Consider the following 14,816-nt stretch of genomic DNA (forward strand, 5'->3'; position numbering starts at 1 on the left):
GTAATATTTAATAATTATGTAATATGTATTGTAACATATACTGAATATTATATATTTATGCATTTTAATATAAATATATTATAATATTTATTTACATACTAATTATATTATACTTATGTATGTAATTATGAAAAATATAAATGTTTTATATATGTAAGTATTATATATATTTATTAAAATAGTACATTATTTCATCATAGATATATTATAAATTTCTACATATACATAATATAATAATTATGTATAAAATCATATATATATATATATATATATAGTTATATTTATGTATATATGTATACTACCATATATATAAAATCATGTTTTAAATGTTGAGTAGATGATTAATTATGTATATTAAACAATTAACTACAAAGTATAACATTGTACATTTAATATTTTGATAACGTTGGTAAAATATGTTTGAATCATTTATATACAATATACTATATATATTCAAAATGAAAATCTTTAGTTATTAAATGTTATCTTTTATAATAACAAAATTACTTAATAGTTCATTAATACTAATATAATTAGTTTTATATATAATTATTTATATTTACATTCTTAGTTACAATTAAAGGTTCGTGAATCGTCGGAAATAGTTAAAGGTCAAATGTTATCATGAAATAGTTCAAACATAATGAGACTCGGTTTAATAGACTTTGCTTATCGAGTCGAATCATATAAGATTATGTTTAAATTTGGTCGGAAATTCCCGGGTCATCACAGTACCTACCCGTTAAAGAAATTTCGTCCCGAAATTTGAGTGAGGTCGTCATAGCTAACAATAAATATGTTTTCCTGACGAATATGAGTTGATAACTTGAGTTTTATCATCATTGAGTAATATGGATAAAAATAATTCGATTATTCGAAGAGTGCGAATGAAGCTATTCACAAAAGGATGAAATGAGAAACAAAGATTTGTTTTTAACTTTTGACGTAGTCAGGTTTGAATTTAGAAAATAAGGCGCGTCTTAACTTTTGACATTGCCTTGGTTGAATTCCGGAATTTAAGGAATTTAAAGAAAATCTTGAAGATCTATAAAATCTGATTCTTCGGGATTTATGGAAATTAAGATCTCTTTAATTAAATACGGTGATCTGCCCCGATTACTACGTCTGATATTTCCAGTATAAATTAAGCTCTTCCTTTCCATTATTCTCACCATTCTTATACTTTCTTTCTTAGTTCATACATCCAAAAGATTCTGAAAATGATTAATCCAGTTTTGATCCTTGTCCTCATCCTTACTATCGCAACAATCATTCTCCTTTTCCAACTTCCACCAGAGGAATCTGCTTTCTTCTACTTCGCCCTCGGGATTATAATGTTTTTAATTCTCCCGTGTCTTTATGTTGCGATAAACATTGATATACACGGTTTGTAATTTATGTGTTGTTATCGGACTTTATATTCTCCCTTATATTTCAAAGCTCTATGCTTTTGTTTTCTCTTCCCGACTTCAAGTCAAGCGAATAATGGTCCAGAATTTATAGATATAGAGTTTCGAATGATTATAATGTTCTAAGCATGAAGGAACGTGATAGCACGATTTGATTTTCAAATTTATCAACATCACGGAAGATAGAACCATCAAGAATACATTTTCTTGATTTGTTACGGAGTTAAGTAGGATGAAAGAGTTATGTAACATGGCACATGATGACGTTATGATCTGTGAATCATCACGTTTCATTTAGAAACTCAGCATGACTTACTGTAATATAATCACGTTGATCAAGTGTCATTATATTATACTAACTCATGCATTAGTTCCCATCATTACTACAATAACATTCATATTTTAAGCTTGAAAATTTACAGAATATAGAAACTAACAGTTTCTATATGATGTAATACTGATAGCACGAAAAGATTAATGATTTCAGATAAGAATAGTTATAAAAATATCTCCAGAAATATGGAGGATATTTATAATGAAAGGTACGATAATATCTCAGAATATCTAAGATCATAGGATGATAGAAACTATTGTCTGCAAGGGTTTAGAGTAAGGAGCAAGTTATTCACTATAGACTTTAGCAGACATTGAATTATTTGGATTCTTTGAAGTCAAACTTATTCTTTGTGATTTATCCACGGCTTTCTTCATAGTTTCGCATAATCTGCTTTTCGGCACTATATTTTCTATTGAATGTTTCCAATATATTGATACACAGGAAGCACGAAGAGGTATATAATTTCGGACGAGAATATTTATGAAAATATCCTCAGAAATATCAAAGATATTGATGATGATATTTTGGAATTTCTAAGTTCGACGGTTGATGGAGAAAGATTTTCCGCAAGATTTTAACATGACTTCGGAGCAAGATATTCTCTAAAGATTTCAACGGATCCAGAATTACCTGAATCCTTTGAATATAGGATTTGGTCCTTGTATTTGTCCTTGGTCTCCTTCATGGGTAACTCAATCTGTTTTTCAATACCCAATTTTCTATCGAGCGTTCCTAACACTCCTTTCTTTATCATCAAACTTTTGTCCGTTTAGACCATCTACCATTTTTCTGTTTCCTCTGCATTTAATGCTATGATATCTGAATCATCGGTTATTAATCCGAGGTGGTTTCAGGAGAATTGTGTTTTTAGATGATTAAACGCTGATGGTAATATGATGGAATATGAAAGGTTACCTGGTAACAATAAAAGAGCACGCGTATATATAAACGTTATAATAAGGTTGTTTCGTACGAAAAGTCGAAGTTGACTTGTTGGAGCTGTGACAAAATTGGCTAATTTTGAAAAGGGATCGCAAAGTTGTTTTTGTTAATAAATGCCAAAGGATCTGACGCGGCTACGTGTTGAACTTTTACACAATTGCCGAGAGTTTCTCAGGTGCATAACTATATGCATAAATCTTTCCTTCCGTAGATAAAGTGCGGTTGATTCATCCTATCGATTGAGGTGTTTTCAAGAATCATGAAAGGTTTGAACGCAGAATGTAATCGTGAAGATACAAATGAGGTTTAAGAAAAAATCAAGTGGCAAACTTGAAGAATTTTTTTGTTTCATATGTTATATTCAATATTTTAATTCATTTTAATTGTCCAATGTTATTAGTCCACAGTCGATAGTCCACAGTTGACAGTGCAATCATTCATATATAGTTTAATATATAATATTTGAATTAATTAATACGTATCGTGACCCGTATACGTCTCAGACTCGATCACAACTCAAAGTATATATATTATTATAGAATCAACCTCAACCCTGTATAGAGAACTCGATCATTACTGCATATAGAGTGTCTATGGTGATTACAAATAATATATATAGATGTGTCGATATGATATGTCAAAACCTTGTATACGTGTCCCGATATTTAAAGTGCGTAAAATAAATAACAAAAATTTTAAATGACGATAAATAAAGTGCGTAAAGTAAATAACATAAATTAAATGACGTTAAATAAAATTGCGATAATTAAATTGCGATAAATAAACTGCGATAAATAAAATGTAATCAGTTAGCTAGGAACAGTTAGCTAGGATTTTGTTAGCGTGAATTCTTAACAGAATTTTTCATAGTTAATTTGTTTGTTTCTAACAAATTTTATTTTGTCCAATGTTTTCTTCATTATGCCACTTGTTGGATTCTGATAGGTTAAAATTCAAATATGAAATTGAAGAAAAATGGTTATTTTGCTGTAAACGGATACGTATATCTGTGGATGTAAATAGGATAGTAAATGACTTGAATCAGATTCGAAGAATGTACAGTATAACATGTTAATATGAAAGTTAAATATTTCCTCGGGTATTACCTACCCGTTAAAATATTTTCACCATTAACAGTTTGTACAAAAGAAATTTTAATTACAATCTTTATGAAAACATATATACATATATATTTTCTTCAGATGCAATCATGGATTTAATGAGTTAATATGATATTAACACATCTGATTTACCGTTAGAACAAGAATACATAATTTCTAAAACATTAGAGATTACATAATCGCCATGAAGAACGAAGGTAATTGATGTAGAACGATACGTAGAACGATGATTATACTCGAGGTACAGAATGAGATGTTGAGGCATGGATTGTTGAAACTTGGGTTGTTGGTGGTACTGGTGCCGTTAGTGCTGAGGCTGGTGACGTTACTGGTGTTGATGATACTGCGGGTGCTTGTAAATTGTGTACCGTGCTCTCTAAAGTTAATACTCGAGCTCGGATTTCTCTAACTTCTTCTACTAACCCTGGTTGGTTATCAGTGTGAGGTAGAGGTCGGATATCTCCTCTATTTCCGTTAATGGTAGCCTCAAGACGAAAAATTCTTGCAAAAAGGGTATAAACGGTGTTGCGAACGGGTTCGCCGGTGAACGGGTCGAGTACTCCAAGGTTAGGTGGAAGATTCGGTTCATGATATGGAGTACCTTCTTCCCTTCTCCATAGGGTGAGTATGTCGCGAACCCACCCCCATTTTCTCCAGTAATCGCGGTAGTTGATTGGTTGGTGTGCTCCTGTCACGCTGTCTTCGGAGTCAGAGGAACTTGGTCGATTCGTATAGGCCATCTTACGCGATCTCAGGAAAGATTTTTGGTATAAAGAGTTTAGTGACAGCAATTGATAGTTGGATGGTATTCTCAATGCATAATTTGCATAGATATATATAGTACCAGGATCCCTTAAATTAAGGAGAAATTTACGAGAGATATCAAGCAAGGTCTACAGTAACAGATACGCTAAGATATGAATTGTCAGATACGCTAAGATATGAATTTTGTCTATACACTATTCATGCAGTCAATGCAGCAAGACGTGTCTAGACTAAGAATGATAAACAAGTGATTCTCTAAGAATGATAAGCAGGTAATTTTTGACACAAAATGATAAACAAAACTTTTGATATGCAGACACGGTCGAAGTCTAGACTCAATAATGTATCCTAACTACTTATCAGTTAGACACACTAATGCAGACATGGTTCGCTAAGACCACCGCTCTGATACCAACTGTGAAGACCCGTCCTAATCCATCCGGACGAAGTCCATATCGATTATAAACGATTCACAACAGTTGATTACATCGCGAGGTACTTGACCTCTATATGATACATTTTACAAACATTGCATTCGTTTTTGAAAAGACAAACTTTCATTACATCGAAAGTTGACAGGCATGCATACCATTTCATAATATATCCAACTATAATTGACTTGATAATAATCTTGATGAACTCGACGACTCGAATGCAACGTCTTTTGAAATATGCCATGAATGACTCCAAGTAATATCTATAAAATGAGCAAATACACAGCGGAAGATTTCTTTCGTACCTGAGAATAAACATGCTTTAAAGTGTCAACCAAAAGGTTGGTGAGTTCATTAGTTTAACTTAAACAATCGTTTCCATCATTTTAATAGACCACAAGATTTCAGATTTCCATTTCTCATAAACATACGTCCCATGCATAGAGACAAAAATATCATTCATATGGATTGAACACCTGGTAACCGACATTAACAATATGCATATATAAGAATATCCCCATCATTCCGGGATCCTCCTTCGGACATGATATAAATTTCGAAGTACTAAAACATCCGGTACTTTGGATGGGGCTTGTTGGGCCCGATAGATCTATCTTTAGGATTCGCGTCAATTAGGGTGTCTGTTCCCTAATTCTTAGATTACCAGACTTAATAAAAAGGGGCATATTCGACTTCGATAATCCAACCATAGAATGTAGTTTCACGTACTTGTGTCAATTTCGTAAAACAGTTATAAAAGTTGCGCATGTATTCTCAGCCCAAAAATATAAAGGGTAAAAAGGCAAATGAAACTCACGATACTGTATTTTGTAGTAAAAATACATATGACGTCATTGAACAATGCAGGGTTGGCCTCGGATTCACGAACCTATATCAATTGTGTATATATTAATACGTATAATGTAAGTTACAAAATTTCATTTATTAATATGTATTATTTATATATTATAGTTTTGTAGAATTTATTCTAACCTTTATTTTAAAACGTATACTTATATTATATTTTAAGTTATATTTTATATATATATATATCGATTTTATGTATATATCTATAATGATTTACGTTTATATAAATAGTGACATTAATATATTTATATACATATATTTGTGGTTAGTATTGTATTTATGAAATTTTATTAGTTTGTTATGTGAATTATTAATACAATCCTAGTATATACCATAAGTATATATATAGTGTACAAAAGATTTATTTGTTAAAATAATAATTTAGATAATAATGATTTACTAATAATAATAATAATTTTATTAATAATGATAATACTAATAGCAAAAAAAATGAAAATGATAACTGTTAATGATACTAATAATAATAACTCTAAAATAATATTAATACTAATACCATACTTATGTTAATAATAAGGGTTCTAATATTTATAAAATGATAAATGATAATCATAATAATACTAGTAAATATTAATGATGATACTGATAAATATGATATTATTAATTGTAAATGTACTGATGATACTATTATTTATAAACCGGTACAAATTCTAATATTGATGATAATAATATATTTTTATTTCCTTCATAATAATAATAATGATAATCATAATCATAATCCTAATGATGATAAAATACTAAAATGATAAGTTTATTACTAATAATAATATTATTAATACCTATCATAATAATAATAGTAATGTCTATAATACTTTCAAATATGATAACAAGTATGATACTAATAATAACAATAACAATAACAATCAAAACAATCACAATAATAATAATAATACTAATAATAATTAATATATAATAACAATAAAAAAATTAGAAAAGAAAACTACCTCACATGAAAAGAGTTTCAAAAAAAAAAAAAAGAAACTACCGTCCTCTGGACTCGATCTCGTGACCACATGCTCACACGCAAACACTCTCGACCATCCCACCAATTCTGATTCTCTGTACTAATATCGAATTTAAATTTTATATATAAACTGTTTTTCTTCTATTCCTCTTCTTCTCCACAAGTCTCATGGATTCAACAAAACATCAATAACCAAAAAAAAATAAAAAATCGGGGTTCCCTTTAAAGCTTCAAAACATTACAGAAAAAAAAATAATTTGGGTTCTAAAATAAAAAAAAAACACTAAGGCCTACTGCAGCGTCGGTTCTTGGAACAAAACAAAAAAAATTGATTTCGTAATAGATAACATTATAGATAATGTTTATAACACGAAATAGTTTTCTAAACATGTATAAAAACTACTGGAATCGTCAATTTGATCAGAAACATATACACGAACGCGAATTTGTCTCAAGAACAATTGTTGACTTTTTTTAAACTAAACTTTGACTTCAAAATTCAAGATCGATATAAAGATTTGAGAGTTGAGATTTTGCAGATAGATTCAAAGAAAGATTTCTAACCTTTCTGCATTTTTAGATTTTGAAACTTTATTCGAAATTGAATTAAGAGAAAAAAAAATTGGAGCGTGCAGAGAAGAAGAAAACAAAAATATCGCTGTGCTCTTTAATCCCATTGGATTTCCTTTTTATTAGATTTGCAATTATACATAATCATGTTGTAATAATAGAGATCGGTTGATAAAAAATGGAGAAAATGTCAACACAGGTTCACGAGTTGGGAGCAGGAAAGAAACAAAAAAAATAATAATAATAGAGATAAAGGATACAGAGGTCAAGCGTATAATATAGATCCCTACTGCTTTTTTTTAATTAATAATAATAATATATAATAACAATACTATTAATATCTAATAATATTAATAAAATTAATAATAATGATAAATATAATATTAATGATAATAATAATTGTAAAAATGATAATAATAATAATAATAATAATACCATACTAATTATGATAATATTAATATTTTATCGATAATAATAATATTAGTAATAATAATCTAATTTATACATCCAATTTCATCTTTATATGATATAAAGTGATATTATGAATACAAATATTGATATTTGACGATACAAATAACATTACTACAACAACTATATTTGTATTTAAATTTAATTTATTAATATCATCTATTATTATGTAATATTTAATAATTATGTAATATGTATTGTAACATATACTGAATATTATATATTTATGCATTTTAATATAAATATATTATAATATTTATTTACATACTAATTATATTATACTTATGTATGTAATTATGAAAAATATAAATGTTTTATATATGTAAGTATTATATATATTTATTAAAATAGTACATTATTTCATCATAGATATATTATAAATTTCTACATATACATAATATAATAATTATGTATAAAATCATATATATATATATATATATATATATATATATAGTTATATTTATGTATATATGTATACTACCATATATATAAAATCATGTTTTAAATGTTGAGTAGATGATTAATTATGTATATTAAACAATTAACTACAAAGTATAACATTGTACATTTAATATTTTGATAACGTTGGTAAAATATGTTTGAATCATTTATATACAATATACTATATATATTCAAAATGAAAATCTTTAGTTATTAAATGTTATCTTTTATAATAACAAAATTACTTAATAGTTCATTAATACTAATATAATTAGTTTTATATATAATTATTTATATTTACATTCTTAGTTACAATTAAAGGTTCGTGAATCGTCGGAAATAGTTAAAGGTCAAATGTTATCATGAAATAGTTCAAACATAATGAGACTCGGTTTAATAGACTTTGCTTATCGAGTCGAATCATATAAGATTATGTTTAAATTTGGTCGGAAATTCCCGGGTCATCACACACTAACCCTACGGGTGGCATCTTAACACGTCGATACTTCACCCTGGGTGGCGTCTTAACACGTCGACACTTCACCCCGAGTGGTGTCTTAACACTTCGACACTTCACTCTTCATTACTTGAGGTGGCATCTTAACACGTCGACACTTCACCTCGAGTGGCGCCTTAACACATCGGCACTTCACCCGTTAATCTCTTGGAGTGGCATCTTAGCACGTCGATGCTTCACTCCCGAGTGGCATCTTAACACATTGACACTTCACTCGTTACGTGAACGTGGTGTCTTAGCACATCGACACTTCACATCTCACGCTACACAAATAAACACATTATATATCTACGTATATAATTATTCCACTCACCTTACGCCTTTGGTGAATCAATAAACCAAGCTTGAAACTTCAAGGTAACGCACCTATTACAAAGTACATATAATCAATCATTCGTTTAAGTTGGTCAAACTCACAACACTCACCATTACTAGGTCATTTTGACCCATTTGGACACTTAACCCTAAAATTGGGTCAACTCACACCGAAACCCTAACATTTGCCAAGATAGGTTTAAAAACACATTTCAACACAAGGTTTATGCATTAATCACAAACATTAACTAACTTAGATCCATTTTGACCAATTTGACCAATTTAAGGTCAACACATCCATTTCGGGTCATCCACTAACCCACACATCACCCATTTACACATACATAGGTGTGCTAGCAATTTACTAACTAATTTGAGTTCATAACATCAATTTAATACTTTGAAAACCCTAGTTAGTCATCTTTGAGTCTACATAACTCAAATTCATCCAAAACACCCAATTTACTAACAAAGTGGGTTTTAAGTTCACCATTAACCCTAACACCAACCCTTTCACAAAATTAAATTAGGAAATCAAGATTAGAGCATACCACTATGATCAAAACGTAGCTAGAGGATAGATGAACAACTTTAATGCTTGCCCTTAGACCCGATTCAACCTCCTTCTTCTTTGTTTTGAGCGCTCTCACACTAGAAACCTTTCTCTCACTAAGATTTAATGGAAGAAGATAAGGTAGATGGAAAATGGAGTAAATGAGGCTCCACTACTGATCTAGGGCCTTAAATTCGGGTTCCAAGTGATTTTACCAATTTGCCCTTAAAATATCTATTTAAAAGAGGAAGTGAGCTGTCACAGCATAATGGCGCGGCGCGCCAAATGGCTGCGCGGCGCGCCAAACGCCCAGACCAGTTTCTGCATTCCTTTTTAATATGTACAACCAAAACTCCACTTCAAGTATATTAACTACACTTATGTACACTACAATAAACGGATCTTACAAATTAAGGAATTTAAAGGTTGATAATTCTCTATTAGAACAAAACAAAAAATACATCACCTTTCTATAAATAGTCATAGCTGTCAAAACACTCTGCAATATGCAATATGTATACACTCTGCAATATGTAATATTGAAGTCATTAGGACTAAATTAGTAAGATTATTATTTCCAGTTTAACACCATCATATGAGTTTGAACCTAGAATAAGCATATTATTTTGTGGTTGTTTACAATGGGCATGAAATCATAACATTTGTTCATTTGTGACCCATTTTGACACTTTTGTAATGTTTAAAAACTGACTTCTAAAAAACTTACTACGTTCATTCTACACCATGTTCTGTTGTTGTCATAATAGTTATTATATAGTTACTATATAGTTGTATTTGGATTCTAAAATCCCCCTTTTGTGTACTTTTTTTTTTTTCTTATTATGAAGTGACCGGACAATATAGTTATTATATAGTTACTATATAGTTAGTTTATCTTCTTTTTTCTCCGATTTTTTTTTTTCAAATTTCCTTCTACCTCTTCTCATAATCCATGTTTCTTTTTCATTTATCTTCGTGATTATAATGTTGTTGATATACTTCTTACTTAGTATTGTTTTTAATTTGTTATTAATAGTATTGTTGAATTATTGATTGTTGATGAGAGTATAACATGATTTCTTTTTGTTTTTATTTTTGTGATTTTTTCTACCTTCACTGCTAATAGTAGTATTACTTATGTATTATAGTTAGTTGAGAATATCATCTGTTATGAGGTTATGACTTTATATGATATGCTTAAATTTGTGTAAAGTTATGAATCTTCTTCTGGCATTTTCTATGTTATCATAAGGTATACTTTTTAGTGTTTACATTGATGTCATGACAAATATAATTGAAGCATCATTTGCATTAGTCTTTAGGATTGTAATTGATGTTGATAAACTTCTTAGTATTGTTTTTTATTTGTTATTAGTATTATTGTTAATGTTAATTGTTAATAAAGTGTAATGAATGTGTAAAAGAAATTATGTTTGTTTTTTTGTTACACTGTATTCTACCTTTTTGAACTTACTATATGAATATACATCATCAGATTTTCATAGCAGCTATTTATATCACCAACTTTGTATATCATTTTTAAAGCTGTAACACTCAACGGTAACCTTTTATTTTTTTTTATCTGTAAATTGTAGAACAACTTACTGTAACTTCATATTGGAACTTCACAAATGTACTTATTGACGCTTCACAAAGTTACTTTCTTATTGACGTTGACGTGCAAGCCGTCTAAGAATTCCGAACACGGTAATACGATACTTATTGGTTGTTTTTGATTTTTGCAAGATGGTGTTGATGTGTGAACGTCGAAAGTTCGATGCAATCATTTAATAATAATATTTCTTAAAATTCAACAAAAGTCAAACATGACACTTTCTATGGAACGGAAGAGCATTGTTGTATTACTTTCTTACTCAACTACCAATTACATCTAACCACATCCTACAACGCCTCCACAACACTACAACACAACATTTACCATAAGGGCCCCTTTCTCACAACGTTATCACGTCAGCATAATTCCCCCTACAACGCCCCAAGACTCTCACATAGGATATGGTCTTAATTCGTCATCATACTGATAACATTTGTTTACACGTCTCAAGCGACTAAAGTAAGATTCCATTTTAGTTACATTTAAGGGTCCTCACCGGTTTAGTTTTAATTTCCTCAATATATTGAGTTTGATTTATTCAATATATTAAATGGTTTGAAATCGAATGTCGATCACCCTAAATTACAAAACGTTTGAAAACCAAGTTTGAAGTCAAATATAGATTAAAAAAGTGTCTTCAGATTTTGGAGTTTATTTCCCTCAAATGCTTTTGATGTGTCAAAAGTGTGTGCAGTAGTGCTTAACTTATCTTTCAACTTTTAAATTTATAAAACCTTTATTTAATACACTTTAACACCCTAACGAGCAACAAAACCCGATCAGATGTAGTATTTTAGGTTATCGTCTCAAGAGAGCGTAGATGCGGATAAGAGTTGTTTTATTAAATAGTTTAATTCTTATTAAAGAATTAAAGATAAATTTTTATATCTTTTATGGGATAGATTCTTATCTCTTAGGAAAGAGATGTTTTAAAGATAAACAAAATAATAAAACAAAACAAAGAATTGAAGATTTAAAATAAAAAATTATAAATGAAAGCAGTTACATGAACGAATAACTCATACGGGAATCATATTAGTCAAGTTTCATAACTTATATTAACACAAAGCAGAATAATAATCATAGACCAACTATTATCCCTTAATAAGCTAAGCTAAGTGTTGCATATCATTCAATAGGTAGGACTTAAAGCATATGCTAGACACGTGATGTGCATGACTAACATCTCAATTCTTCATATTTAATTCAATTACATGATACATATTAATCTTGTGATGAGGATCAACATGCGAATAGACTGACAAATTATATAAGCTATTAAACATCACGTAGATTAACTCAAGTTACTAGCTGAAAGTCAATTACTACTGAGTTCTCATGCAATCATTAATTAAACAAATCCAAACAAAGGTTCTTCGATTAACCCTAACAATATCAAACTCTATTATATAAGCGTAATTCCAATTAAACAAGTTTATCACTATTATGCTGTTTTAACCTAGTTGCATGCAATTCAATTTAATAAGTTTGATGGACTAGATCTAAACAAGTAGCATAGCAAACAAGTATATTAAAGCATAACAGATTCAAAATAGTTCAAATATCATTACAGAAATTCGACCATACAGATCTGGAAAATAACCAAAAACTGTACGGATGAAGCACGAAGCCGGCGGCTTTGTTCCAGCCAAGCCGGCGTCTTGGATTGGTGAAGCCGACGGCTTCATCTGATTCCCGGAAGAAGTTTTAGTTTTCGTCCACGTAACCACTATGAACGTTTAGTTCATAGTGGAAGACGAACAGAAACGATTAAAGTAAATAAAACAGATTAAACAATAAGATAAAGATAGAATCATACCTCAAAAGGTTGATGAAAAGAACTTGAATAAATAACCTGAATAATTCTTTAATTACCATTGAAAGGAAATCTAATCTAAGGGTTTTAGAGAAAACCCTAAAAGAAAAACGGAACTAAAAAGTGTTGTATTGAATTGTACATTGAAAACTGTAACAGGAGGCCTCTATTTATACTGTTTAGAAACGGTGGCCAAGCCGGCGGCTTCGGGGTGAAGCCGGCGGCTTCAAGGTGAAGCCGGCGGCTTCCTTGGGTCGGTGACTCCTTTTGCAAGTTAACCTTGATCCGCAAGCACAAAACACGTAACCGTCATAATTAAGTCGGCGGCTTTGATAGCAGGCCAACAACTTCTGTGATCCGACAATCTTTTTGATTTTGTTTCCATTTTTACTTGAACTTGGTCGACAAGTCGAGAAACCGTGTTACTAAGGCTGGCGGCTTCAGTGTGAAGCCGGCGGCTTTAGCTGTATTTTGCTTGGTCAACAAGTTCATCCAATTCTGCGAGCAATTCTAGAATATTCTGGTATATTCACACCAAAGCCGGCGGCTTCCTTGAACCCTGATCGGCGGCTTCATAGCCTTTTCTGCAGTTTTCCTTGTTTTTGATCCTGTTTGATACATAACTTTGATAAAATCATTAGAATTATCTTTTTCCTCATTTTACCCATTTTAGTGTGTTTTAGGATTAAAATGTCTTTAAAATACTAAGATAACTCCTTAAAATGCTATCAAAAAACTGTATAATTTAGGAGTTATCAGCTTTGTTCCCTAAAAAAAATTCACCCGTGTTGATGTGGTCAAACAGAAAAACACATAATGCACACATAAATGTACACTAACTATAGAGATGACAGACCGCGCGTTGCGGCGGTTGCATTTTGATTTACATTTGTTAATACGTGTTTGTAGTACATTATGATATTATGTACAAAATGGCTATGTATATATATAACTATTAGTTTACATAACTTATACTGTCCTATTAACTTTACAAAATGGTTATGTAGAAGTCATTTTATGTGTTGTTTGGAACACGTTTTAACGATCAATAAAATATTGATATACATTAACTCTGCAGCTGTTTGGATACATGATAGAGTTACTTATTTAGTATTATCGGAATGAAAAATACATGATCATTGTTAGTTAGTACACGATGTTGATGAAAGGGTACACAATGTTGTTAAAGAGTACACCGTGCTGCAATAATCACAAAAGATGACCTGCAAAGTCACTGAAAACATTATTATAGGAATGAAATTTTGGGAAGGGGTTTTTCAGCGTTTGGTCTTACGCTTAATCACTTATAAATTCATAACAAGGGACCGCGTGTTGTTGCGGTTTGGACTAACTATGTTACATATAACCAGTATTTTTTTTAATTTACGATCTTACACAAAATCTTTTTGTTCTCGGTGGATAAATTAAATGGATTGTACAATTATTTTTTGAATAAAAGTGTAACCCTTGAGTTTGACTTTAGAAAAGTTATTAGGCATTTCAGCAAGATAAGAGTACTCGAAGGAGTGGTCATGTATAGTTAATATTATAATAAATATATTTGTATGTTCATAAATAATTTAGAGACGTAAACTGTAAATTCAAATCACTTTCATATTTATTTTTAAAAAGCACACCTTCGTTCGTAGTGCGTCGAAGCTCTG

This window comes from Rutidosis leptorrhynchoides, chromosome 9 (assembly GCF_046630445.1).
Source record: "Rutidosis leptorrhynchoides isolate AG116_Rl617_1_P2 chromosome 9, CSIRO_AGI_Rlap_v1, whole genome shotgun sequence".
NCBI lineage: Eukaryota > Viridiplantae > Streptophyta > Magnoliopsida > Asterales > Asteraceae > Rutidosis > Rutidosis leptorrhynchoides.